At 39.2% G+C, this 25,550-nt stretch overlaps 2 protein-coding genes across 4 annotated transcripts in view; one reads left to right on the top strand and one right to left on the bottom strand.

Annotated features, from left to right (window-relative positions):
• Positions 1 to 19,892, bottom strand: part of FILIP1L (filamin A interacting protein 1 like) — a 302,790-nt gene extending 282,898 nt beyond the window's left edge. Inside the window, exon 1 of one of the 2 annotated variants that reach the window (XM_032351058.1) lies at positions 19,452 to 19,892. The gene's annotated coding sequence lies outside the window, so the exon portion shown is untranslated. The remainder of the gene's footprint in view (positions 1 to 19,451) is intronic. The other variant, XM_032351089.1, reaches the window with a different exon arrangement.
• The window catches only part of CMSS1 (cms1 ribosomal small subunit homolog), a 382,853-nt gene that overhangs the window by 293,200 nt on the left and 64,103 nt on the right, over positions 1 to 25,550 (top strand). The window lies entirely within an intron of this gene.

Below are 25,550 nucleotides of genomic sequence, written 5' to 3'. Positions count from 1 at the left end.
CAAATCGTTATTTCAACATAATTTTTAATTGACTCTAGTTCTGAATTTTAATATTCTTGGTAACTTAGCTAATGTCAAAAGACTTATTTCCTGGTTTTTAAATTTTTCCTGACCCGTGACTGGGGCCTCCATTTCAACAAAACATTCAACTCTTACTCTTGCTACCTTCTAAGCTGCAGTGGCTTTATTGCATTTTTTTCTGTATTGCTTTGTGTAATATTTTTACTCAATAGAAACCTTTCTCAGTTAATTTGTTGATTCTTAAAATTTTATCAATAATGGCATATCTGATCAGATACTAATTTTTATTGCTTAGCTAGGCATAATGCTGATATTTGCTACATTGCTGTTTGAAAAATCTAGTAAAATCAGTTCAGCAACAAGACAATCGGTCAGTAACTACTTTGACTCCTAGCTATGCTGTAATTAGTTATTGCCAAGCCATTGGCCTTTTCTGTGCTAGCTGCACCTCAGCCCACTGAAAGCCCACCTGTGTGTCCCTCAGCAGGTAGTGGATTCACACTGAAAATAAGTAAGAAAAATAAAGTGATTTTTATCTTGGTGATGAGATGCTTTAGGAGAAGGACATAATGAGATGGAATAAGCACTTTGTTTTAGACCCAAAAAATTCTGTATCTGAATCCCAGTTCTATCATTTACCAGCTTTTCAACCTTAGGCAAGTTACTGAATCTCTCTCAGACTAAGAGTCCTCATCTATAACATCTATAAGCTAATCATAATACCCATTTTAACAACATTCTTAGAATTAAATAAGTTACTTCATCAAAGTATGCAGTATAATACCTGATATGTAGCAAGCACTTAGTAAATGTTAGCTATCATTGCCATTGGTTTTTATTAATAATAACTGAACTTTACCTCTTGTTGCCCATAAATGTCAATAAATGCCCAGGAAGCTTTCCTGTACAATGGGTATTTTTGTGCATATCTTTCTTCATTACTAGAGTATAAGTGTCTAGAACCCTGAAAACTTTGTATCCCTTGGCATCTAGCACAGCAGAACTTTCCTAAAGAAACTTGAATTTCACAAAAATCCTTGCTATATACAAGGGTGGAAATTTACCATGAAAAGAAGCCATTAACTATAACCGCTTTTTAAAAATGGCTTCCTTAAACTAGGAAAACATTTTAAAGACCACAAATGACCCAGATAAGGAAGATTTTTGTATTCCCTCCCTGAAACTAGACACTTCACGGTTTAGGAATGTGAATCAGATTCCAGTTAAGAACTCATGGATTTATCCATTCATAGATTATGGCATGGAGTAGTTCAGGAAGGAATTTTTGTTTTGCCAACTGAAGAACTCTTCTTTGTGTATGAAAAAGAAGTTTTCAGATTTCTGCCAATGATCATTTTTCATTGGTAACCCAGAGGAGTTTTGAATTGTCATTTTGTGGGCTTTATCAGGAAGCTTAAGTCCAGGATTTAATTAATCAGAGAACTCAAGATGGGGTTTCTACATTTTCCAGTTTTGAAATCTATTTAATGTGGCTAATAGACTGAACATTTATCATGTTAGTGTTCACAGTGGGGGCAATGAAATATAACATTACATAATTCTTTAAGAAGATCCTGAGAGTTTAATGGAAAATCTAATGGCAGAAGACACTTGGGAATGCAGAGATGCATAATCCTCTCAAAACTATTTGTATGTACCTAAGATGAACAAGCTATCGTCTTTCCAAATTTTCTTTTCAGTTTCCACAAAAAAAAATTAAAATTAAAAAAATTTTTTTAAAAATAAACAAGGGCAAGCAAGGTAGAGGAACAGGGCTGTTACTATAGCTGAGATGATAGGAAAAGCCCCAGCTGGTCTATAGCTGATATAACATGCAGGTGTTCGCTAACTTTGTGGTCTAACTACATAACCTTGATTGCAATAATGTTTCTACCTTCCTAAAGTGATCATGAAATAAAATAATAATAATAAAATAATAGAGAAACATGTTATAAGCTCTAAAAAAAACTATGCAAATGTACCATGTTAATTAACCAGTCCATAAATATTTATTAAACACCCACTATATACCAGAGTCTGTCCTGGGGATAAAGGTAAAAAGTTAAATAAAGTAGGTCTCTAGCAGGGGTGCCTGGGTGACTCAGTCAGTTAAACTTCTGCTCAGGTCATGAGCCTAGGGTCCTAGGATCGACTCCCACTTCAGGGTCCTTGCTCAGCAGGGAATTTGCTTCTCCCTCTCCCTCTGCCTTCTGCTCCCCCTGCTTGTGCTCTCTCTCTGTCAAATAAAGAAAATCTTAAAAAATAAATAGGTCTCCAGCAGTGAGGAACCAATAGCTCACCAAGAAAAAGACAGACTCGTGGACCACTTAAGTACAGGGAAGTATCATAGGTGTGCAGAGGGAGAATATTCCAGGTGTAGTTGTGGAATTGGATTTCTGAGGGGGCTATGCACAAGGTTTGGGAGTCAAAAACTCAAAAGCCACATTGTAAAGACCACCCGTGTTCAAGTCGAGGGAGTATCAGGAGGGAAACTGAGTCAAAAAAGTTTGACCCAGTTGCCAAAGCCCTTATTAAATAGGCGGAATACTATGGGGAGAGTTCAGAAAGTGGCAGAACTAGGAACTGGGCAGATGTGGTATGGAGCAATAACATGAGCCTCTAGGGAGGAGGGGGTTTGATACGATAGTTGAAAGAAGTGGCCTGAAAGTAGCATTGCAGGGCCTAGAGAATGGTACCACCCCAGACTTGGTGCTTAGGCTGTGAGAGCATGAACAGTCTTTCAGAAGAGTCTGAGCAGTTAAATGTCCTGGAGGAAGGTGGAACAGGGTGGGGGGAAAGGAACTGTGAGAAGGATAATGAAGCAGGGGTCCAGTAATAGCAATATATGTCATTTAATGAGCACCTAGATTGTGCTAGGTACTGTACGTGGCTGTTTTATGCATTTAATCCTCATAGGACGCTACAGACTAATTGCTATCATTTGGATTTTACGGATGAGGGCATAAGGCATAAGAGAGGCCATATGCATCACTTAGGGTCATGCTGCAAATTTACTTTAGGATCACTGAACCTAGATCTACCTGAGTGTGAAGTTGTGCTTTTGCACTGTTCCACATGCCGTCAGAGAGAGCACTACGGAAAGGATTTGGAGGGAAGTCAGAGAGGATGACAAGAACCCAAGGGAGGAAGCAGCACTAAATGGGAATGGAAACATAGTAGAAGAAAACACTATTAACCAGAGATGCTTGTGTTTTTACTGGTGGATGAGAATTCCAGGGCTATGAGAACTGGAGTTGCTTAGACCTCTAGTGCAGTCTTAGACCTGCCGAGCTTAGCAGTCTTCTTGCTGCAGGTTTAGGTAGAGCACTGCTGTGAAGGGGTGGGGGGTGGGGGTGTTGTTCTGAAGAGGCTTAGCTTCCTGAGATGTCTGTAGTCAGTCTTTCAGCACAGGTAGTGGAGAGCAGAGAAGGAAGTGTGGGCTGACACTGGCCTCACTTGCATGCTGCGTGGGACCACTGGGTGGGACCCAGTGGCCACTTTGTACTTGGGGACATCTGGAGCTATGTGGTACAAATTGGAATTTTCACTGGACTGTAGTGAAAAAAATAGGTGGTGGTTTACCAGTTACTGTCCAAGACAGCTTTATAACAGAGACTGGGAAAGGAAATATTTTTGCCATCCAGGCACAGCTAATGTCCCATTTCCTTTACAAAGGAACACTTAATGTTACAGATGAAATGGCAACTCCCCATAGCCCATGCAGAGAGGTAGTGCGTCGACTGTGGGCACAGGTCAGGACCAGAGACTTTTCTGGAAGCAAGCTCTGATTCTCCAGGAGAGAAGTAGTCCAGCTCTGCCTCTGGTAAGTGTGGCTCAAGGGGGATTAGATTAGGAGAAGCAAAGAAAAGACAGAGGGTGAGCAGCTGAAGAAAAACCATGACTCTCACAGCCTTGCTTTCACTAAAGTGCTTCCCCTGGAATTCTTGATCGCCTTAAAAATAAATATGACCTTCAAAGTAACACATGTGCCATCTGATCCAGTCTATCACATCAGTGATTGGGGCAGTGAGAGAATAAATAAATGTCCTCAGAAAGGATAATAAAGAAAAAAGAAGGGGAAATAGCCTTAAAAGCCTTCAGTTTGTATAGGATGCTTGTAGAAATTGGATCCTTACTGTAAATGTGATTTCTGCATCTCTGCAGATAGGAATTCTGTTTTCCCTTTGAACCCTGTCAGCACTTTTTCTGTACCTCTCTCATGACACTTTCCCGTATTCTGCACTGTATAATAATTTTTATGTTTTTCCTACCTCTACTAAACTGTTAATACCTCAAGGGCAAGGAGAGTACTGATTACATTCTGGATCTCCCAGAATGCTTTGCCTTCAGTAGCTACTCAGTGTTCTGCGTAGTCCAAGGACATTACGATTCCTCTGAATTTGTTATTTCTTTACTTGGCTACCAATGCAAAGCCAATCTTCTTTTTCTGGGATCAGAGACTAAAGCATTTTAAAGTTGTTTTAGGGGCACCTTGGTGGCTCAGTTAAGGGTCTGACTTCTGCTCAGGTCATGATCTCAGGGTCCTGGGATCTGGCTGAGACTCAGGCTTTGTGCTCAACAGGGAGTCTGCTTGTCTCTCTGTCCCTTCCTTCCCTTCCCCGCCCCTCCCCATATTCACTCTCTCAGATAAATTAAAAAAAAATTTTTTTTAATGTTTTTTAATGTTTTGAATATGTGGGAGAAATACTTTGTTTGGGGAATGTTGTTAAGCTATCTCATCAAAAATAGCCTTTCCATCTACCTCCCAGTTCTGCCAGATCAGAATAATCAGCAAAGGTAGTTCAGAGGAAGAAGCAATGTTAATGCTTCTGCTCATGGCTGTGCGGGTGCCAGTGGAGGAGGAAAATGTGTGGTGATTGATGGGTGGGTTGCTATATGCTATAAAAATGTTCAGCCAACCAACTGAACAAGGGTGCATAGATTAAGATTTTGTGAAATACCTCCCACAGCTTTTATATATTCCTGTGTACTCTGTGATCCTAGGCCAGCAGTCTTCTTTTTTTTTTTTTTTTTTTAATTTATTTGTTTAGAGAGAGCAGGGGAGGGGCAGAGGGTGTGGGAGAGAGAATCCCAAGCAAACTCTATGTTGAGCACAGAGCCTGATGCCAGGGCTCGATCTCATGACCCTGAGCTGAATCAAGAGTCAGATGTTTAACCACCTAAGCCACCCAGGTGTCCAGGCCAGGAGCATCTGAAAGGAAAATGGTGATGAGACGTCTCATGACATAAGCAAAGTGAGTGGCCCTTTAAGAGTGGCCTCCTCAGATGGTGAAGATTCCTCAGCTCAGAATGGCAGCAAGAGGTCCCCAGAAAACACATGTAGTACTCTCAGTCCTGAGCAGAACAGCTCCATTCTGAAGGCTGCTGTTTCTCCTTTGGGACTACTACACAGGTATTAGCATGGAATAAAACCAGTGACATGATAGCCATTTTATTTTTGTAAAATCTACATAAATATGCGTCCCTCTCTGTAGTCTTTAGGGGTTTGTTACTCAGATCTTGAGTCTGGTTTTTCTTGGAAAATTGGAAGTAATGATTGGGCAGGTAACAGCAATCATTGTGAGCATGGAGCAGAAAGGAGGCTTGGCATCAAAAGAAATGAAATCTTGCCATTTGTGATGACGTGGATGGAACTAGAGGGTATTATGCTTAGCAAAATAAGTCAATCAGAGAAAGACAATTATCATATGATCTCCCTGATATGAGGAAGTTGAGAGGCAACGTGGGGGATTTCAGGGGTAGGAAAAGAATAAAAAAAACAAGATGGGATCGGGAGGGAGACAAACCATAAGAGACTCTTAATCTCACAAAACAAACAGGGTTGTGGGGGTGGGGGGCCAGTGTGGTCGGGTTATGGACATTGGGGAAGGTGTGTGCTGTGGTGAATGCTATGAAGTGTGTAAACCTGGCAATTCACAGACCTGTACCCCTGGGGCTAATAATATATTATATGTTAATTTAAAAAATTAAAAAATTATTTAAAAAAAAAAAAGAAAGGAGGCTTGGATCGTGAAGGATAGGAACGTACATGTTGACTATTAGCATGGACTGTGTTAGAAACCCTACAGTGGTCACTTTCAGAGGCTATTCCAGACTTCTCCCTGGGAAATATAAACATGAAAACATTTGGGTTTGGCCTGTCTTTACAATAAGCATGTTTCTTCAAATAAATTATTGCATTAAGATGAACCTGTTTCTTCTTCCCTAAAGAAAAGAGTTTTTGAACCCTGTGTGTTGGAGATATTATCAGTGGAAAAGCTTATCTTTATATGAAGACCAACCCCTATGGAGCATGGACAGCCCTGCCAAGATTCCCAGTAGCTTGTTTAATCAGCTGCCTTAGTGCAGAAATTTTCAGTTAATAGAATTGTCCATTTTCACACCTTACTTGCTTGTAGATCCAGAGACCAGGTCACCAGATTTGCACTCCTAGTCATCCTCTGAGGAGAGGTGACATCTCATTTCCCAGAAATGAAGCTAAGTACTGTCTATGTGTGTTTGGGTTGGAGAGAGCAGCCTATAGTGAAGGTAGCCCTCTCTACCTACCCACCACCATCAGTCATGCCAAGTTGCAGGATGAGGTCTACATAGAAAATGGCTCAGACAGAGCATCCAGATGGACTGGTTGGATGTCCCTTCACTAAATGGCTTACTCTGACCTCTGCCTGAAATAAGAAATAGAAGACCAAGATGACATAGCTGTGGTCACACAAAGCTTATTAACTACATTGGTTGTCTTTGTTTATTAAGGAACTCTTATATTCTTTTTTTTTTCTGAAACAAGAAATTTGAACCACATATTGTTTGAGATACTCCAGAGAGATGTAGCAATGTGGTTACCATTTTACAAACTTTTAAACAAAACTGTTAGCAGTTTACAACTTTGTTTAAAGAACAATGGTTTGGAGCACAGGCCTGTCTTAGCAAAACCCAGAGGACAGTGATGAAGGCAGAGAAGAATCCAGAGCTGTGCTGGCTGACTAAGGCTTGCTTTTGCAAAGCCTAGGAATCCAAAGATTAGGGTTGAGGTTCTCTTACCATTTTGCAGGAGTAGCAGTAAATTTAGCCCTGTTGCTTTGGTGATTTACACCAATGCCCTCAGTTTGTTGGCTCTCTTCAAGTAGAAGAGAAATTCAGGAAAAGTGAGGATGAAAACAGTCCCCACTGTTATTTTCCCTTACCCCAGAGACTGATCAACTGAGTGCCACCATTTTTAGTATACCTTATTCATTGCCCACGTTTTTCCCTCCTTGTTCTTCACTTCCATATTCCATACCTTTATAGTCACTTCTCTCTGTAACAGCCAAAACCTTACCCGTGCTTTTATTTTTTTTCTGAAGATTTTATTTATTTACTTATTTATTTATTTAATTGAGAGAGCAAAAGAGAGAGAGAATGCAAATGGGGTAGGGTGGAAAGGAAAGAAACTCAAACAAACTTTGATGGGCATGGGGCCAGCATGGGGCTTGATCTCACAACCCTGAGATCATGACCAGAACCGGAACCAAGAGTTCAACACTTAATCCACTGAGCCACCCAAAGCACCCCTACCTGTGCTTTCCATTCTATTTTTTTCTTTTAAAATATCTGCCTTTACCTAACTGTCTTCTCATGATACAATTTACATTTATAATAAACGTCATTTTTGAGTTGTTTCTTCTACTATAGCTGGCTCTAGCTATTGTACTTTTAACCTTGTCTTGGCAATGTTAACATGAACACCTAACAAGAAGTGTGTAAGTCTCAGAAACAGTACTCTAAAAGCATACAAGTATTTATGCCTATGTCTGTTTTTTATGCCTATGCTAGTTTTTCTAGCCTTTATACAAAGCTGAGTTAGTAGATAATGTATTTGCCTACCAAAGATCAAAACTGAAATAGCCTGTAATTGAAGCTGACCAATAATATTGATTTTAAGGAAGCAACATTCAGTTTCCAAGTACATGATACACATATGTATTATAGGAATTGACACATGCTTTTTTAAAACTCAGTTTATGCTCCAAGAAGGCATTTCTTTCAGATCAATTGCAATTTCAGTCAGACAACTTCATAGCTTATATGTAATACTGTTATTAAAATGTTAACTAATTCTGGAACAAAGGGAATTCCAAGTAGACTCTAATCATTGAAAAGGGCAGTTAAAGGGCTGTAAGATTAACCATTTTTAACCTAAAACATGACATTTCTCATGTACCCTTTAAGCAGTACTGACAAGTATTTCCTGGAGATTAATGACAGTCTGAATTAATGGGCTGAGGGAAGGTCATTAATCCTTATACAAAGGTAGTTTGGAAAGCAGAAATGAAAAACAACTACAAGGTCAAGGTGATGGAATCCCAGGAGATGTTTCAGAAGATTACTTCCCTTTTCAGCAAACCCATACTTACTACTGTTCTCACTCTCCTTTCTCCTCATGGCATACCTCCTACTCAGGTTTTCAACCTCCTAGGATGCAATTAAGCTTCTGAAAATGGCTTGTAATCTCTCCTTCCACCAAACAAAACCCTTTTTTTTTTTTTAGATTTAGACAGTTTATTACTTACATAGATAGTAAAGGAAAATTAGCCAAAGGCACCTGTGATCTTAAACAAAACCCTTTTTATCAATGAGCTTCCTCTTCTCACTGTTTCTTAAAACCATCTTGGAAGCTACTCATTCTACATAGCTTCTTGCCATCAAATACATTTTATTGGTTTAGATAGAGGTGTGCATAGGAGTCTAGAAAATAAAAAACCAAGGCAGTCAGAATATACCTCCTCTGGATTTTGATTAGATAAATATGTGTGCTATACATATGATATACAGAAAATATGAAATTCTATCAGAGGACAGCCTGGATTGATGGAACAGTCAGACCTAGATACCACTTAGCAAATCACAAGAGGTGGACTCATCTAAAGGACACAGAAACAGGTTTGTACAATCAGGATACCATTACAAGCAGAAGTACAGGCTTCCAGACTATGGAACATCCCCAAGGATATACACTAGCAGATGATGATGTCAGACTTTGTGGAAGCTCAATCTTCCTCTATGCCACTAGCCTGCACCCATTCTGCATGTTGGCTAGTCTGTATCTGTTCCAACAACCCTCCCATCTGGCCAGATTTATTAATCTCAGGATTATGCAAGATAGCATGTGCCTTCAGTAGCAAGAAGGTCTCTAGCAGAAATAGAACAAATGGTGGCAGAGCATCTAGAGCCATGTGGTGAAAGACTGTACCAATAAACCCCTCTCTGGTTCTTTACCCAAATAATTGTTGAGAGCTGGAGAATGCTTCTTAGTTGGAAAAGGAGATCTGCCTTCATGTGTGGGCATTGTCTTCTGTACTAGTGTTTCCCTGGTGAAAGTTTTAGGATCCAGAAGCTTGCTCCCTTGCCTCTGCTGGGTTATGGTGGTCACCTTCCTCACCTTCCTGAAAGCTACTTTTGGAATCCTTCAGATGTTTTAAAGCCCATTGAATTCACTCAAGTGGTGTCTGATTGTTCCACTAATCTAACCAGTACTCGGATTCCTATAGTATGTTTTCACATGTTTGGAAAATACTAAATACCAGAGGTCATTTTGCTGCTTAAAAAGAATTAAAGCTACTGAAAGTTAGTAAGATAGCATAAATGTGCTAAAGGAAACTCTAAGAACAATCTTCTGGTCACTAGGGCAAAGGGTAGAAATACAGAAGCCCCAAAAAATGGCAACTGGCATTTTGCCATTAACATGTATCTGATCTAACTCTAAAAGCATAAGATCCTTGTCAGTTTTGTGACAGAGCCAAGAAATGTAAATTTGTAGCTACCAATTCAAACTGAACTACTGTTTTAATGCTTGATGTACAGGTGAAAATCTTTATGTTCTTCCATACTGTTAAAAAAAATCCTTGTTTATACATAGATTAGTTCCACTAGACCTAGCTGGACCTTTTGAGTTCTCTTTTCAACCAAAATTGCCTTCCTTGTACAAATGAACTATCCAGATGTGGAAAGGAACATAATAATAAAGTCGTGTGCCAAAATAACTAGATTATTTAGGTCATGATTCCAGTTTTATAATACCATCTGGGAAAATTACTAAGTGCGTGTGAATTTGAGGTAAACTGAAGTTTTTCTCCCTTCAGTAGGCATTATTGCCTCTTGGCACTTTCTTGGTGGTGGAATTTCCTAGTCACTTTGCTTAACTTTAAGGGTGCTAGATCCACAATTGTGTAATGGTTTGAACTGGAGCCTTCCTTCTACTTCCATTTGGCGGGCTTTTAATGCATTAGTACAGTCTTTCTGAAACTTGACCTACCCACTTAACAATAGGATAGTAAAACTTGTTGTTTTGTGTGTACAAATGCTGTCTTTCCAAATTAGGAAAAAACGAATAAAACCCCTAGAAGTCCCTCATTTTATTTTATTTTATTTTATTTTTTTAAAAGATTTTATTTATTTATTTGAGAGAGAGTGAGAGAGAGCATGAGCGAGGAGAAGGTCAAAGGGAGAAGCAGACTCCCCGTGGAGCTGGGAGCGCGATGCGGGACTCAATCCCAGGACTCCGGAATCATGACCTGAGCCGAAGGCAGTCCTCCAACCAACCAAGCCACCCAGGCGTCCCGAAGTCCCTCATTTTAAAAGGAGTAATTTAATACATTAGTACATTTAATACATGTTAACATTCTCCCAAGGTAGTGTTACATAATTACTGCTACACAGGAAGAGTCATTTCCCATTCTGGAATAATTTGCACACATTTAGGAATTTCATTGTCTCCTCAGAATCTTCTGGCCTGTAGGCCCATAAATTATCACATTTTGCATATGGAACTTCCATACATGATTTAAATTTTATGGGCAGAAAGAGCAAGAGAATTGAAAATAAAAAATAGTTACTTGCTAATGGCTAGGAAATCTCAGGGAAAGGAGTTACTTCTGTAACATAGATCAAGGAAATTTATAGTTTGCTTTTAATAATCGGCTTTCTGGGTTTATTTTTTAAGTGCCAAAAGCACAAAATTTGGTATTTTAAATTCATACTGTCTGTGCATGTGAAATGAAGTGTCTAGAGCAGTGATTCTTAGGGTCCTGAAGAAAACACTTTATTTAAAATGCTAGTTCCCTGGGTTTCAAGATATGGTCTAGAAGACCTCTTAAAATAGGGAATCCCAAGTTTCGTGTGTTTTCTGGGTCCTTGTGGCATTTTATCAGTTTCCCAGGAGGACCTGGCATACCACATTTTCAAGACTAAATTTTGTTAGAACACTAATACCATGTATAACGCTATGGTGTGTTTTCTATGTTAATAATAATAATGATGATAATAGCTCCTGATTATCAACACTTACTGTGTGACACTAACTGTACTTAATACTTTAGATTTCTCATTTAGTGTACCCAACAAGGCAAGTATAGTTAGTAACTCCATTTTATGATTAAGGAAACTTAAGGCCTTGAGAATTTAAGTAACTTGTCGAAGATCACACGGAACTGGAATTAAGAGCCATGGTGCCATCTGGGAAAATCCACACTCATAGGCATTATGTATAATGATAATGAACACATCTATTTATAGGTTTAGTTGTAAATGGTGTTCTGTTTGGTAATGATGTACTCCATTTGGACATCCCTTACTTTGTTCTATTGTTTGGGTATTGCTGCTTATCTAGTTGCTACTATAATTCCAAGATCAACATTAGATTGTAGGATCCAGGAAGTTGCCCGGCATTTGTTTGTTACATAAATAAGTAAACCAATGAATACATGTGTGTCCTTACCAAACATGGCCTGAGTCATCTTTTGTTTTTGTGATTCCCCTCCATACTGGGTGTAAGTGGTAGTGGTAGTAGTGGCAGCAGTGGTGACTGTCATTTTTGGCAGATATAGGACATGCAATAATGTCTACTGACTGTTACCATCAGCTGATATTCCCTTGTAATTGCATATTTGTCAGAAGCCAGCAGTCTTTGGCCAATTTCTCGACACATTTGGAAGGCAGCTACTTGAAATATTTTACAGTGGTTTTTTGCTCTATGGCTTTCTTTATTAGACAGTACAATTTTAACAGTCTGTGTTACACAAGAGTAGTGCATTGAATTTGTGTAGGTTGATACTTGTTTACTATCTCTTGAAAACAAGCATATGCCTCTGCCTCTAACTAGTTCTGAGACCTTGGGAAAACTTTCTCAGGCCTCCATTTTCATCTGTAAAATGAGGAGGGTAGACTGGATCAGTTATTTTAGAGGGATTCCTTTTCCTTTATTTCAGTACTCTGTAATTTCTTTCTTTTTTTTTCCCCCACCACTGAAAACCTACAAGAATTCCAATACATAACATCAAAGAACAGTATGCTGCTTGAAGTTTAGAGTAAAAGGCTTTAATATAGAGCCACACAGATGGTGATCCCTAACCTCTTTTTTTCATTTATTTTATTAAGGTATGATTTATATGAAGTAAAATCCACGCTTTATAGTGTACAGTTCTGCAAATTTTGACAACTCCATACAATGATGTTATAGTTAAGACATTGAGCAGTTCTGTCACCCCAAAACGTTTTCTCTCACCCCTTTCTGAGTCAGCCCCTCCCCTAAGGTCCAGTGGTAACCACTGATCTGCTTTATGTCTCTTCAGTTTTTCATTTTCCACACTGTTATGTAAATGGATTCATTCATTATTTACCTTTTTGGGTCTGAGTTCTTTTACTTAGCATAATGCATCTGAAGTCCATTTATATTGTTGTATGTTTACTTAATTTTGCTGAGTAGTAATTCATTGTATGAGTATACTATATAATGGAAAATTTATTAATTCACTAGACGGATATTTGGATTGTTCTCCGTTTTTGGCAATTACAAATGAAACCACTGTTAATATTGTTGCTTAACATTTTAAGATTAGTGATGTGTCAGTTAGTTGTTAAGTTATATTAGCATCAAATTCAAGAATCATTGAGGAAAGAGATACACTGCAGTCTGCATCTACAAATATGTTTCATTATGACCACCACCCCCTCCAAATCCAAGATAGAGTCCTTAGTAACTTCTTTACCCATACCCACCCTTCAAAATGTTGGTAACTGCCTTAGCTATAGCTTAGGCACAGATTGAACAGCTTATAAATAGCAGAAATTTCAGAGTTCTGAGGATTAGAAGTTTAAGGGGCACCTGGGTAGCTCAGTCAGTAAAGTGACTGCCCTCAGCTCAGGTCATGATCCCAGGGTCCTGGAATGGAGGCCCACATTGGGCTCCCTGCTCAGTGGGGAATCTGTGTCTTCCTCTCCCACTGCCCCTCCGCCCCAACTCATTTTCTCTCTCTCCCTCTAAAAAAAAAAAAAAAAAGAAAGAAAGAAAAAGAAGAAGAAGAAGTAGTAGTTTGAGATCAGGGTGGTCAGTTGAGGGCCCTCTTCTGGGTCACCGACTTCTCGTTTTCTCACAAAGTAGAAGGGGCTAGGGTATTCTCTAAGGCCTCTTTTTATAAGGGCATTCATGAGGACTCATGACTTAAACATCTTCCAAAGATTTTACCTCTAATTCCACCACATTTACGGGATAAGATTTCAACATAAGGATTTGGTGGGGACACATTCAGACCACAGAGGTAGCCATTTTTACTCTTCTTGTTTAGAGAGGAAATATGAGGACATGTCTTCTGAATTTGAGCTGGTGTCAAGATAAATAAGGTCACGAATAGACTTCCAGTAGTTTGGGGAACTTGAAGAATGGAGCTGAGACATCTCATGCCCCACATTCCCATGTAATGGGATATCTCTGTAATCTCAGAGTCTCAGTTTTGGTTGTTTTCAGTGGGAAGCTGGGCAAATCCACTGGGAAACTTGACTTTCCCAAGTTAAAAATGATGCTCTGTTATTGTGCTTTCAAATATTCTCTTGTGTTAGGAAGGGTGAAAGTTTATAAGTAGATCATTCCTGCGACCAAACCCCTATCTCGCTGCCCCACTTGCTCCTTAAACAGGAAGTTTGCCTTGTGTACAGTGTGCCAGACTGAGGATTAGGGCACTTGGTTTTTTATACTCCATTTCTCTACAACAGTAAATATTTATAGCTTAGTCATTTCGGATGTGTGTTCTCCTCCATTTAGGGTGACTTTCCACCCTGGTTTTCCCAGCATAGTACTGGTTTTAGCACTGAAAGTCCTGGATTTTTGGATCTCTCCACTCCCAGATGCACCAGGAAAATTGGTTATCCTTTATGTTCCCAGAGTTCCCAGAGTTGGATCCAAGCAGCAGATTCTAACACCTCTGCTTGTTGAATCTCCTGAACCACACAAATGTATTTTTTGAACTAAGAATGGGCAGTTCTAGTTCTGATGCAAGAATGTATGGTGGACCATTAGAGATAAAGTTTCAACAGACTAGGAAAGATCTGTATAAATTTTAAAAGAATTGGCAGATACAAGAGTTTTGAAGGGGGGGCGTTGGGTGAGCCTGGTGGTGGGAATTAAGGAGGGCACTATTGCATGGAGCACTGGGTATGGTGCATAAACAGTGAATCTTGGAACACTGAAAAAGAATTAAATTTAATTAAAAAAAACATTTTTAGAAAAAAGGATTTTTGTTTTGTGTTGCTTTTGCCTTTGTTTTAATTCTGTGAATCTTCAGCAAATGGATTGAGTCTTAGAGGATACCTTTCTCTAATTGTGAAAGTTCAAGTGGTAAATCACAGTTTGATATTGTTCAGACAATCCTAAATGTTCCTACACAATAGTACCCTTGTCAGCAATATTACAAGCATAGTAAGTAGAATGTAGTTACACTAATGGTCCTTATCACAGATAGTTATATATTGTTCTAACTCTAGCCAAATGAATTTTATTCTTTCATATCTTAACCAAAATTTGCCAAACAAGAATTATGATGAAAAAGGTCAGTGATTTTTTTAATTCAAGTACTAACACATTTAACTTACTTAAGGAACAAGTCTCTATCTAAATCACAGGCTTTTCTCCCCTAATACAAAGTTATTTTTTAATTGGTTGGGTGTCGCGGCCGGCGCGACAAATCGGCCAGGAAATGTGAGGGTTAAGAAGATGGTGAAAAGAAATTAAGAGGCAAAGAGATGGGGGCAGGAGGGACACTGAGGAGGATGTCCAACAGTGCCGATTTTATTCCACATCTTACAAGCATTTATAAGGCAGATCACAATAGGAGGAGTAATACATCAGTACCTAGTCAGATGACTGCGAATTTCTATAACAAGTTTACATTAACTACAAGCAAACCTCCTGATGCCAGGTAGTCCCGGCTAAATCCATTAGCAAAACAATCAACCAGGGAGTGGGTTATGGGAAGTACAGGAACAAGGACCAACTAAGAATTCATGACCCTGACCACATTGTTCCGTTCTGTAGGGAGAGTGTGTGGGAAGTCACGTAGGCGAGCGCACAACATATAGCACAGACCCTTTCTCAGTGTTACTCAACTTTCCCGTCCTTAACCCCTTATTAAGGTGTCCGGACTTTAAAGGAGACACAAGTCAGGGCCTGGTTTGATCCACGACTCCATAGCCTCCAACAGTTGGGGGGAAATACAATAGTAAGATTTTAAATTCTGAACTACAAACTGCACCTGCTTAGGATCTAAAACTGAAATGGAAAACACAAGGCTTAACCCCACATGCTCCCTCATCAAATGCAAAAGGTTCTTAAAATAGCTTCGCATGAAGATGTTCAGAGCAGCTGAAAACCAAGATGCTGGTGTCCCTGCTTACAACCTGGCAGCTTGTTATCATGGTTCAGAGGTAGCTGCCCCTATCACTTTCTGTTCCAGGGCCAGGAGCATCAGCTCTAAGGAGAAGCATAGGAAGAGCCTCTGCTTTATCTACATTGCTATCATCCCCTGAATTCTACTTTCCTAGTCAAGGGACTGTCCCTAGATCCACCATGATGACCTGTGACATTTCATTCCAAGCCACAAACATGAGGAGCAAAGTTTCCAAACAAACTTAAATAGGTATATAATAAATTCCAGGAAAAATGTAAGAAAGAAATGAAGTCTTGTGTATTTGATGGGTGGTAGCTGTTAAGAGATAGTAACAGTTATGTGTGGTATCTTACACACTGCTACCTTTCAGTAGCTTCGTTACCAGCAGATGAGGGTGCTCTCTCAAAATTCATTGGAAAGACCTTCTTCATTAAGACTGTTCTCTTCAGCTCTGTTTACCTTGCTGTAGCTCTCAGTTAACCATGTTTACTGTTTTTTCCCATAGAGAATTTTTTCCTGAGATATTCTCTCTTACCCATGATAAAATGCTTCTCTCAAGAGGCCCCTTATGCTTCTAACCTAAGCAGAATCTGGATTGGTGGATAATTGGTATAATCCGATGAGACGATGTTTTATGTTGCTGGGCTGGTGGCCCTAACCAGCAGTTTGAAATTACATTTGCATTCGCATGTAGGTGAATATACTGACATACTGCTCCTGTACTAAAAAGAAAAAAGCAGTAGCTTACATTTCTTTTGGCAGCTAAACTGATTTTTCAAGGGCCAGAGGAAGGAACTGTGGGTGAGTACCTAGAAGGGAAATGGAGGCAAGAAGAGAATCGGGTTGGGGGAAGTCCTGAAGCTCTCCTCTGTCAATAAACTTTCCAATTGGCTGCTATCACCTTCAAATAGTAGAGTTTGGGGTTGTGAATACTCATGTTGAAAACTCAGACTTTTACCATTCTTTCATTTGAGAAATTACTTATGAGACTGTGCATTAAAGAGAAAATTAGCTGTGCTAATCCTTAGGTGTCTAAAACCTGGTTTTTCCATCTGAGGAACAGGGGATGATACCCACCTTTTCTATCACACAGGGTAACTATAGGATCAAGTTGAGTGATAACTGAATTCTGTTAATGCTGTAAAACACTTCATAGGGTAAAATGACATTGTTGTTATGATTAAGGTGAGCATAAAAAGTCTCAGGGTGAGAAACATGGTACTGCCATTCTTTCGTATGTAGCCTCCAATGACATACTGTCTCTGAAAAACAGATTAGACAGAAATTTCTTGAACTTTTGTCAGATTTGAAGCCCAGATAGCTATGAGGCTATAATACAGATTTTGTTCTGATGTCTTCCTTAGAGACTCCCTGTCTAACCCAGTTCTGAAGAAGCAAACACTATCAGTTATGTGAACCTTTTATGTCTAACATTTGCAGCTTAGAAGAGAAATATCAACATCCTTCAAAGAAGGCTCAAGTATTTCTACTAAAAGGTATATACCAACCTGGTTATTTAATGCTAAATTGGTCTCTGGAATTGTCTCCTTGCAGACACTAAATATCCTTTTTAAAGTAGGGAGGAAAGTTTTCTGGTCCTTAACTTAATCAGAAATGAAGAACAAAATATTTGCCATGGTAAAAAAAATTCATAATATACAGGTTCAGATCACTAGTCATCAGCCCCTCTATGAAGATCCCTATTCCCACGGCATGTAAAAACTATGTTTGCCTTATTCACTGCTCTATCCCCAGTAACCCAACACATAGTAAGACCTGGCACATAGTAAGCACTCCAAAATATTTGCTGAGTGAATGAACAAAGGAGCAAACAAATTAAGTCCTTTACTATGAAAATGTTTCCCCTGATTGTAATGAAACAAAATATTCTGTTCTCAGCATGAATGCTTATTTCATGCTGATGGTCACTAGTTCTATTCTAAGGAAAATAAAAGGAACTAACATTGTTTTCTTTAAATGTTTTTAATGCAACATATTGGAGAGGTGAGGCATGTATTTCAGTGACAATGAAAATGGGACTCTATTCTGAAGAAAAGACTTAAAGGCCCTTTACTTTTGTTTTTTCCCATCCTTGGACCTGCCCAACTCTTGGCAGTCTCCTTTAATAGTGCTCTATTAAATGCACCATCAGTTTGAAAACACAATTAAGTATTTCCGTCTCCAGTGGCAATGCCACCTAACTAAAACCAGTTCTTGACTAACAAATTCTTTGATTCAGTGACAGTTTAAGCGAAAAAGACAATTACACATGGACAAGGCTAGACTGTTTAAAAAATTGTGCTACCTTTGCCAATAAGTGTACTTTTTATTTCCACAGAATTTTTATAGTGCAGTTTTGCATTGGTTATTTTAAGAACCCAAACCCTACATTCTTTTGGGAAATTATTTGGAAAACTCTCATCACAGTGACCTGTCTTAATTGTTCTGCATCTTTGTTTTAAAGAAGTAGAAATAGCCCATGAAAATTATTGCTGCCTTTAGAAGTATTCAATAACAAAGAGCTCTTAAAGTGTTTATGCTGATATTTAATTAAGTGTAATGGGAGTTTCATAATAATGTTAACTGATAACAGTAGAGATATATTTACTTGGAATATTTGTTTTTGAGGGATAGAAGGTTGCTATATTGGTAAGTTTCATCATAGAAAAAGCATTTTCAATTATAGCTATAGGAATATTGTCATAAATTGAAAGAATTCTCTCCAGTAACACACTACCCTTTGTCCTCCTTTATACAAACTTAATAAATGGAATATGGTAAAGTGTTTCAAGCAATATTTGTATTGCGCTTCTTGTAATCTTCCCAAGATCTGTGCATACATTGAAAAGACATGTGATCATCAATTGCCATTAAGAGAAAAGGAATAATAGATTATGTCACAAGCATTTTAGCTGAACATTTATCTATGCTAAATAGGCTCCTATATTTAAAACTACAGAGGCTAAACTACCCTAAATATTGAATAATATTTCCATTGAGCAAGTATAGTGAGCAGAACTTTCTGTGGCATCATTTGGCAACAATCTGGCATCATTTCCAGTCGACAGTGAGATGTGCCCACAGATATCCAGTCATAGTCTTTGAGTTGATAGGTAATTCCCAAGATCTTCTAAATACCATACCTCAAAAATATCCTTCTGTTCTCTGCACCACCAGCAACCCCCCCATTCATCAAAAAAATGTGAACACAAGTAAAGGAAAAAAATGCAATCTAGTTGCCATCTTAAGATGCTGGTTTCCTCTATCTTTCCATGAAAAAAGAATTCCTCCTTTCCAATCCAATATACTTCTCCCATTTTCATCACATTTTGATGAGCTCAAAGTTATATATTGATAATACACAGCAGTTTACAAAAGCAAGCTGTTACAAGGAGAGTCATTTACCCAAACCTATTTTTTTTTTTAAATTTTTGACCATTTGTCTTACTCTTAGAGGATAACAATTTCAAATTTCATTTTGGTTTTCTCTCATACCTACCAATTTAGCAAAACTCACCTGCTGTCAAGACAGTTCCTCTATTTTGCAAGTGGCTCTTATTCACATTAGCCTAAAAGTCAATCATCTGTCATAAGCTCCTAATTGTACCTAAGATTAACTGCATTCCCTTGTTTAATATCCAGAAGATCCTGCTCCTGGATGTTGGATAAGATAGAAACATACCCCTGAAGTCTCTTCTGAGCAACGATAGGGACACTTACCTTACTGTGCAGGAGGTACCTTTACTTGATTATTCCCAGTAGTTCCCTCTTCTCATCCCCACCAAAATCCAATAGTGGAATCCAAGGACCAACAACAATGTTTTCTTCTTTTCTTTTTGGACAGTCTTTCAGTTTTTGTTTTGTGGGCTACAAAGCCACGGAGAGTTTGCAACCAGAGGCCACTGACAGTTCTGCAAAGGAGAGGCAGTGGGGAGCCCAGTACTGACTGGGCCCAAACACAAAATATAACCCTCTTCCCTCTCCAGGCAGTGTCCTTCATACTCTGAAGACAGGCAGCCTTGCCGAATCCCTCACCCTACAGCTTGCCAGTCTCCACAGAAGAAAGGGTCTAACTGAAGTGGGCTTCAGGATGAGGCAAGGCAAAAACCGAGAGCCATCTGCCCAGAACAGACAAGTAGAGGCAGGTATAGGCTCTGTGAGTGTGTCTGTGTGTCTGTGTGTGTGTGTATGCATGCCTGTGCCCAGCAGCTGTTCTCAAGATTAGAAGACACCACCCATTGGCAGGCAACTCTGAAACACCCTCTTGGGTAATTTCAAATTCATATTGCACATCTTGGCTGAGAGAAGAAACCTCCCAGGACAACCTGGGTCCCTTTCTCTGCCTTGTCACTGCCCTGAATATACTGTGAACCACAATCAGCAGTGGCAGCATCTAGAAATAAATGCCCAGGTGGACATTAAATTGTCCCTCATTTTGTACCCTGCAACCATGAACTGATGAAGCCTTGTTTGAGATTTAAGTAAGAAGGGCATGACCTCTTCTTTGACAGTTGTAACCCAAGGCACTGTAGAGATTTGCTATTATTAACGCAATGTTGAACTTTAACTTGAATGCCTGCCTGTTCCATTCAGTGTCATATGAGATATGAGTGCAAAGTGCTGAGGAAGCTCTAATGCAACATCCAAATGTAGGATGTTATTTATCATTATTAATCCAAGTTTTGGTTTTGTATTATTCAAGTGTTAAGAAAAATCTCATACCTTACATTACTAAAATTTGAAGAAACTAATTTTCTCTAAGTGGTATTACTTTTTCCTATTGGAGGAGGAGGGGCAGGAAGAAGGACCTTGTTCATTTATTCAGCAAGCATGTGTTGCCTCACCAGTTAGGTGTCAGGTCCTCTACCAGATAAGCCCACCACCGTTCAGGCACTGAATCTGTGCATTATTTAATCCTCACAGCATCCCTCTGAGTAAGTCCTGTACTGGTGATCAAATGAAAAGACCAAAGCTGAAAGTAATCAAGTAACTTCCCCAGAGTCTCATGGATGGTAAATACCAGACTGGAAATTCAGAATTGGATTTGAGTTACTCCATCGCCTATACTATTTTTAACCTTAACATTGAAATAATTTCTAACTTACAGAAAAAAATAATAGAATAATAAAGAATTCACATATACTTTCACCCAGATTTTCCAGTTTTTAACATTTTACCACATTTGCTTTCTTCCTCTCCTCCTCCCTTTGCCCCCTCCCTCCCATGTGTTTATGTGTGCATATATATTTTTTCTGAATCAATCCATATACTTCAGTGTGACTATCCTAAAAGACAAGTACATCTTGGTTTTTTTTTTCTTTTATTGAGATATAATTGACATATATTAGTGTCAGGTGTGCAGCATAATGATTTGAGTTCATTCTTATAATAACCACAGTATAACAGTCAAATTCAGTAAACTAACAATGATACAATATTACTTTCTAATCCATAGTTTTCATTCAGCTTTTCACCAAATGTCTCATTAATGTCCTTTACAGGGGAAAAAAAATTCTTTTTTCTTTTGGAAAGGATGATGTTGCATTTAGTTGTCATGTTTCTCCTTCAATCTCAAGCAGTTCTTTGGTCTTTCCTTGCATTTTGTCATGTGACAATATGAAAAAAGTATGTTTTGTAAAATGTTCCTCAATTTAGGTGTGTGTGATGTTTTCTCATTACAAGACTAAGTTTGTGCACTTTTTGGCAGGAATACCACAGAAGCAATGCTATATTCTTATAATCATATCACAAGACACATAAATAGATATACCATGTCCATACCAACCCGACTTGGTTAAGGTGGTGTCTGCCAGATATCTCCACTCTGAGTTATACTTTTTCTGTTTGTAATGAATAAATATTTTGTGGGAAGATACTTCCCACAAAATATGTAAATATATTGCTCTTAACTAAACTTTCTACTATAACAAAGAGCTTTCCTTGCCCCCCTATTTTTGTATTCATTTATATCAATATGCACTTAGAGATTTCCGTTTTATTCAGTGGGCTATAATCCATTAATATCACTATTTTGATACCAAAATGATCTCAGATTTGGTCAGTGGGAGATCGTTCAAGCTGGATGTTTGTGTTCTTTTGACAAGTCCTCATCATTTTCTGAGTACTTTCATACTTTCTGGCACAAGAAAATGTACCGTATACATCTTTTACTTTCTCTACCCAGCCCCAGAATTAGCCATATCTTCAAGGAGATCTGAGTCCATTATGGAAAACAGCATATAGCAACCAAGATCTGAGCATTGGGTGTATTCACTGGGCTAGGTGTGCTTATTGTTTCTAGGTCCTCTAAGCCCAAAGAGCTAGGAAATAGACACGCACACACCTGTTGTCATGTCTGCTGTTCGCTCCCTCCCTCTCTCCCTCTCTCTGTATTAAATACTAGGAGATCACATTGATAGCCCCAGTTCTAATCTAACACAGGGGTATTTTAGCTTTTATTCTTTTCATGTTTATAAGTTTCCATGTTTATAAATGGAGATAGCGTGGTTTCTATTATTCTCAGACCATTTACTTATCTGCTTATTGCCCCTGGGTGAAACCAGTCTTCCAACCCTGGTGGCTGCTTCATCAGCCCTACAGTCTTTTTAGCCCCATCAGCCCTTAATCCCTCAAGGAAATGGCTTTTGGTAACTCTTGTGCCAGAAAGTAAGAAAGTGATTCAGGAAGCCCTAACCCTATACTTTTTGCTAGACTCTTCTAACAGTCATTACTATTGATGTCTTCAAGATGTTGAGAGAGATGTAAAGTACTACTTCTCAAAAATATGGTGAGGTTTATACTGATTTGTTATTCATTTTTTCTGTTTCTATGAGTTGTAAAAAGAAATGGGTTCTCCTTAGCAGAGTTGGATCACAGGACATCAGAGACAGTATTTCCTGGGCATGCCTCACTTTTTCTTCAGATCCCAGGTTCCATCCTTCCCAAGGTCCTCTCCCCATCCCAGTGGATTATGTTCTTCCATGTTGCTCCAGGGCTTAAATGTACCTTACCCTCAATGCACATTACTATAATTGCCAACATAGTTTGTCTTTCCCTTGCTAGACTGGGTGTTCCTGGAGTGCAGAATGCACCTTTCAGCATTATAACCCCACCCCTGGCCGTCAGTACACAGTAAGCATGTATTGGGTAGAGGAAACATCACCAAACACCTTGATGAGACAGACAAAGGAAAGAAGCAGCTCTAGAATAAAGCAACTTTAGAACAGCATCTCAGTAAGCTGAATAGGAAAGAAATAAGAAAAGTACACATATTAAAGCCATCAGTCACTTTTAAATTCCAGGACTTTAAATCTTTAAATTCTTTTCCTAACAGACTTTTATCAGCAGTAAATTGGTTGGATTTAAACTTCCATATATTTTCCTTTCCTTCATGTTCTGTAAGGATAGAACTAATGATTTACCTATAAAAATGAAAAGTCTGGATAATCAAAAATAGAAAAGTATCTTCAAGTAAACAAGTCTGATTAGGAAAACTAGTATAATGAAGGGTGCCCCTCACTTCCTCTGAAGCCCACCTATGGCCATTGTTTTTGAATCGCATATATTTTAGAGTTTCACATTTTTCTAAAGTGAAAATGATACTAATAGGTTAACTTCTAAAAAAAAAGAAAGAAAGAAAGATGGGGAAAACATGTTCTTGAGTTCTGAATCTTGTTGTTGCAAATAATTTGTACTCTTCAGTTTCCAGGGGCTATTTCTTCATATACTTTACAAATGCCAAATACCAGGTGGCAGCTGTTTTAGCCCTAAGACATTCCTCAAGTGTCCTGCTTTCATGTCATTATGTAATGCATTTCTCTTTGCATGGCTGTCATCACTCGATGGCCTTGTCGAGGTGTATCACTGCATAGCTCTCTTCACTTTTGTGTCCATATTACTTTTCCAAATGGGCACTGGTTCTCTGAAAACTAGAGGAAGAGGAGAAGAAATAATTCCAACAACACCTCACATTGGACCAGTGTTTTCTGCTTGGCTAGAGAGTTCCTTTGTGAACAGGAAAATACATGAGTTGAGGCTTTTCTCCGTTCTCAGCCCTTCATTTCTTTGAAAACGTTATTTCATCCTAGTCTCATTTTCCTTACTAAGTGCCCATCGTATAGATATATTGTATCAGCAGAGAACTTGTTCAATTTTTCAGCTCAAATTTTGTCTTTGTAACTGTTGTCTCTGGTAACCTAAAGGACAGGTATATATGCCCATAAGCACAATTTTCACCTCACTTCAAGAGATAGTTCCTGAGTACATGATATGCTGTGCACTGTGCTAGGTCTTGGTACTCTAAAGCGAAAATAAAATGCTACCTTTTCCCTGTCTTTCAAATACTCATGGTCTAGTAGAAGAGGCACATGTCAAAATTCTTCTAATTTTAATCGGCTGAGCAGTACAACAAGGGCTAAACATAATGCGTAGTCCTCCCTAGACTGAAGGTCAAGGAAGGTGCACAAGGTGAAGATGGGGTGGGGCTATTTGAACTGGACACCTTGGGGGAGAAGTAGTTGGTTCTGCCAGGGAAAGGGTAAGAAGGTGGCTATTCTAGGGAGGGGACATGTGAGCATAAGCACACTGGCAATAAAGCACGTGACAGGTTCAGCAATGGTGAGTTGCTCCTATGCCTGGAGTACAGGGGTATGGTGTCCAGTTTTGTATTGTGTAAAGGAGAATATTTATTTGGGCTAGAATGTGAAGGGCCTTGGATACTATGATGCTAGAAGTTAATGACCATGTAGACAGTGATGAGCCACCAGTGGCATTTTAGCAGAAAATTATAAACAGGAAGGTATAGTGGGAAATCCACAGGATTTGAAACCAGAGGCCTTTTTCTGGGACTCTAGAATGTTTCACCTGAAAAGGAACTCAGAGCGCATCTAATTTTAGCCACTTGTTTTACTTATGAAAATTTCGTGACTCAGCTTTCACTTTCACACCACTTGGTGCCCTCTACTTGACAGAAAGCTTTAGAGACGACTCTATGCCTGCAGCTTCCCTAAAGTGATCCCTGGGTTTAAATAAGGTTATCACTGTGCCCTGAAGGGAACCCAGGTGTCACCTCTATGCCCTTTTACTGATGAAGGATCCTGGGACCTCAGAGGCCAGCCTAGCGTAGGAAATGAAGAATAGGGGAAGCTGCCACAGCCTGGGGACCAGTGGCATACCTGACAATGGGGTATTTTAACACAGCGGAGATAATCTGAGCAGGTATCTACAAAGTGGTTCCAAGTGAGCTACCTGGGTTGAGGCCAATCCCAAGCAGCAATTGTGGAATGGGGAGCAGAAGACATGGAAAGATGAGAATTGTGCAAAGAAGCTGAACCTCATCCAAATAAACTAGGTGCTGAGCAGAGAGCTACTATTCTAGCAGAGAAGTAAAATACACTGAGGAAACCACGGAGGGGGCGGGGGACTGATCCTAAGAGTTGAACAGATCAGAAGGTGATTGGAGAAAGATTGCTGTTAGCTTATCAGACTTGTTTCTCCAGCAACCAGGCAGGACACAGCCTACAGACTCAAGATCTTCCCATTTAGCCCCTGGGCTGGGTTGGGAAAGCAGGGACTAGCACCAAGGTTCTTCTGAGTTTCCAGGCAACTCCATGGTTTGGCATCCCAGGTCAGAACCAAATGCCGTGGAGACTAGAGTGTTCTGCTGGGACCAGCTTCACAATAGCTTCCCAGGAGCACATTGTGGTATTCATTCTCAGTGTTCTGGCACTTGATTTTAAGGTTCTTTTGTAATTTTGCTTAAGAAACACCATACTACATATGTAGTAGAAACTCTGCTTTCAACCACAAACATCTTTAAAT

The sequence above is a fragment of the Mustela erminea genome, chromosome 1, assembly GCF_009829155.1.
Source record: "Mustela erminea isolate mMusErm1 chromosome 1, mMusErm1.Pri, whole genome shotgun sequence".
NCBI lineage: Eukaryota > Metazoa > Chordata > Mammalia > Carnivora > Mustelidae > Mustela > Mustela erminea.
The sequence above is the reverse complement of the archived record's forward strand: the minus strand, read 5'-3'. Positions and strand labels throughout refer to the sequence as shown.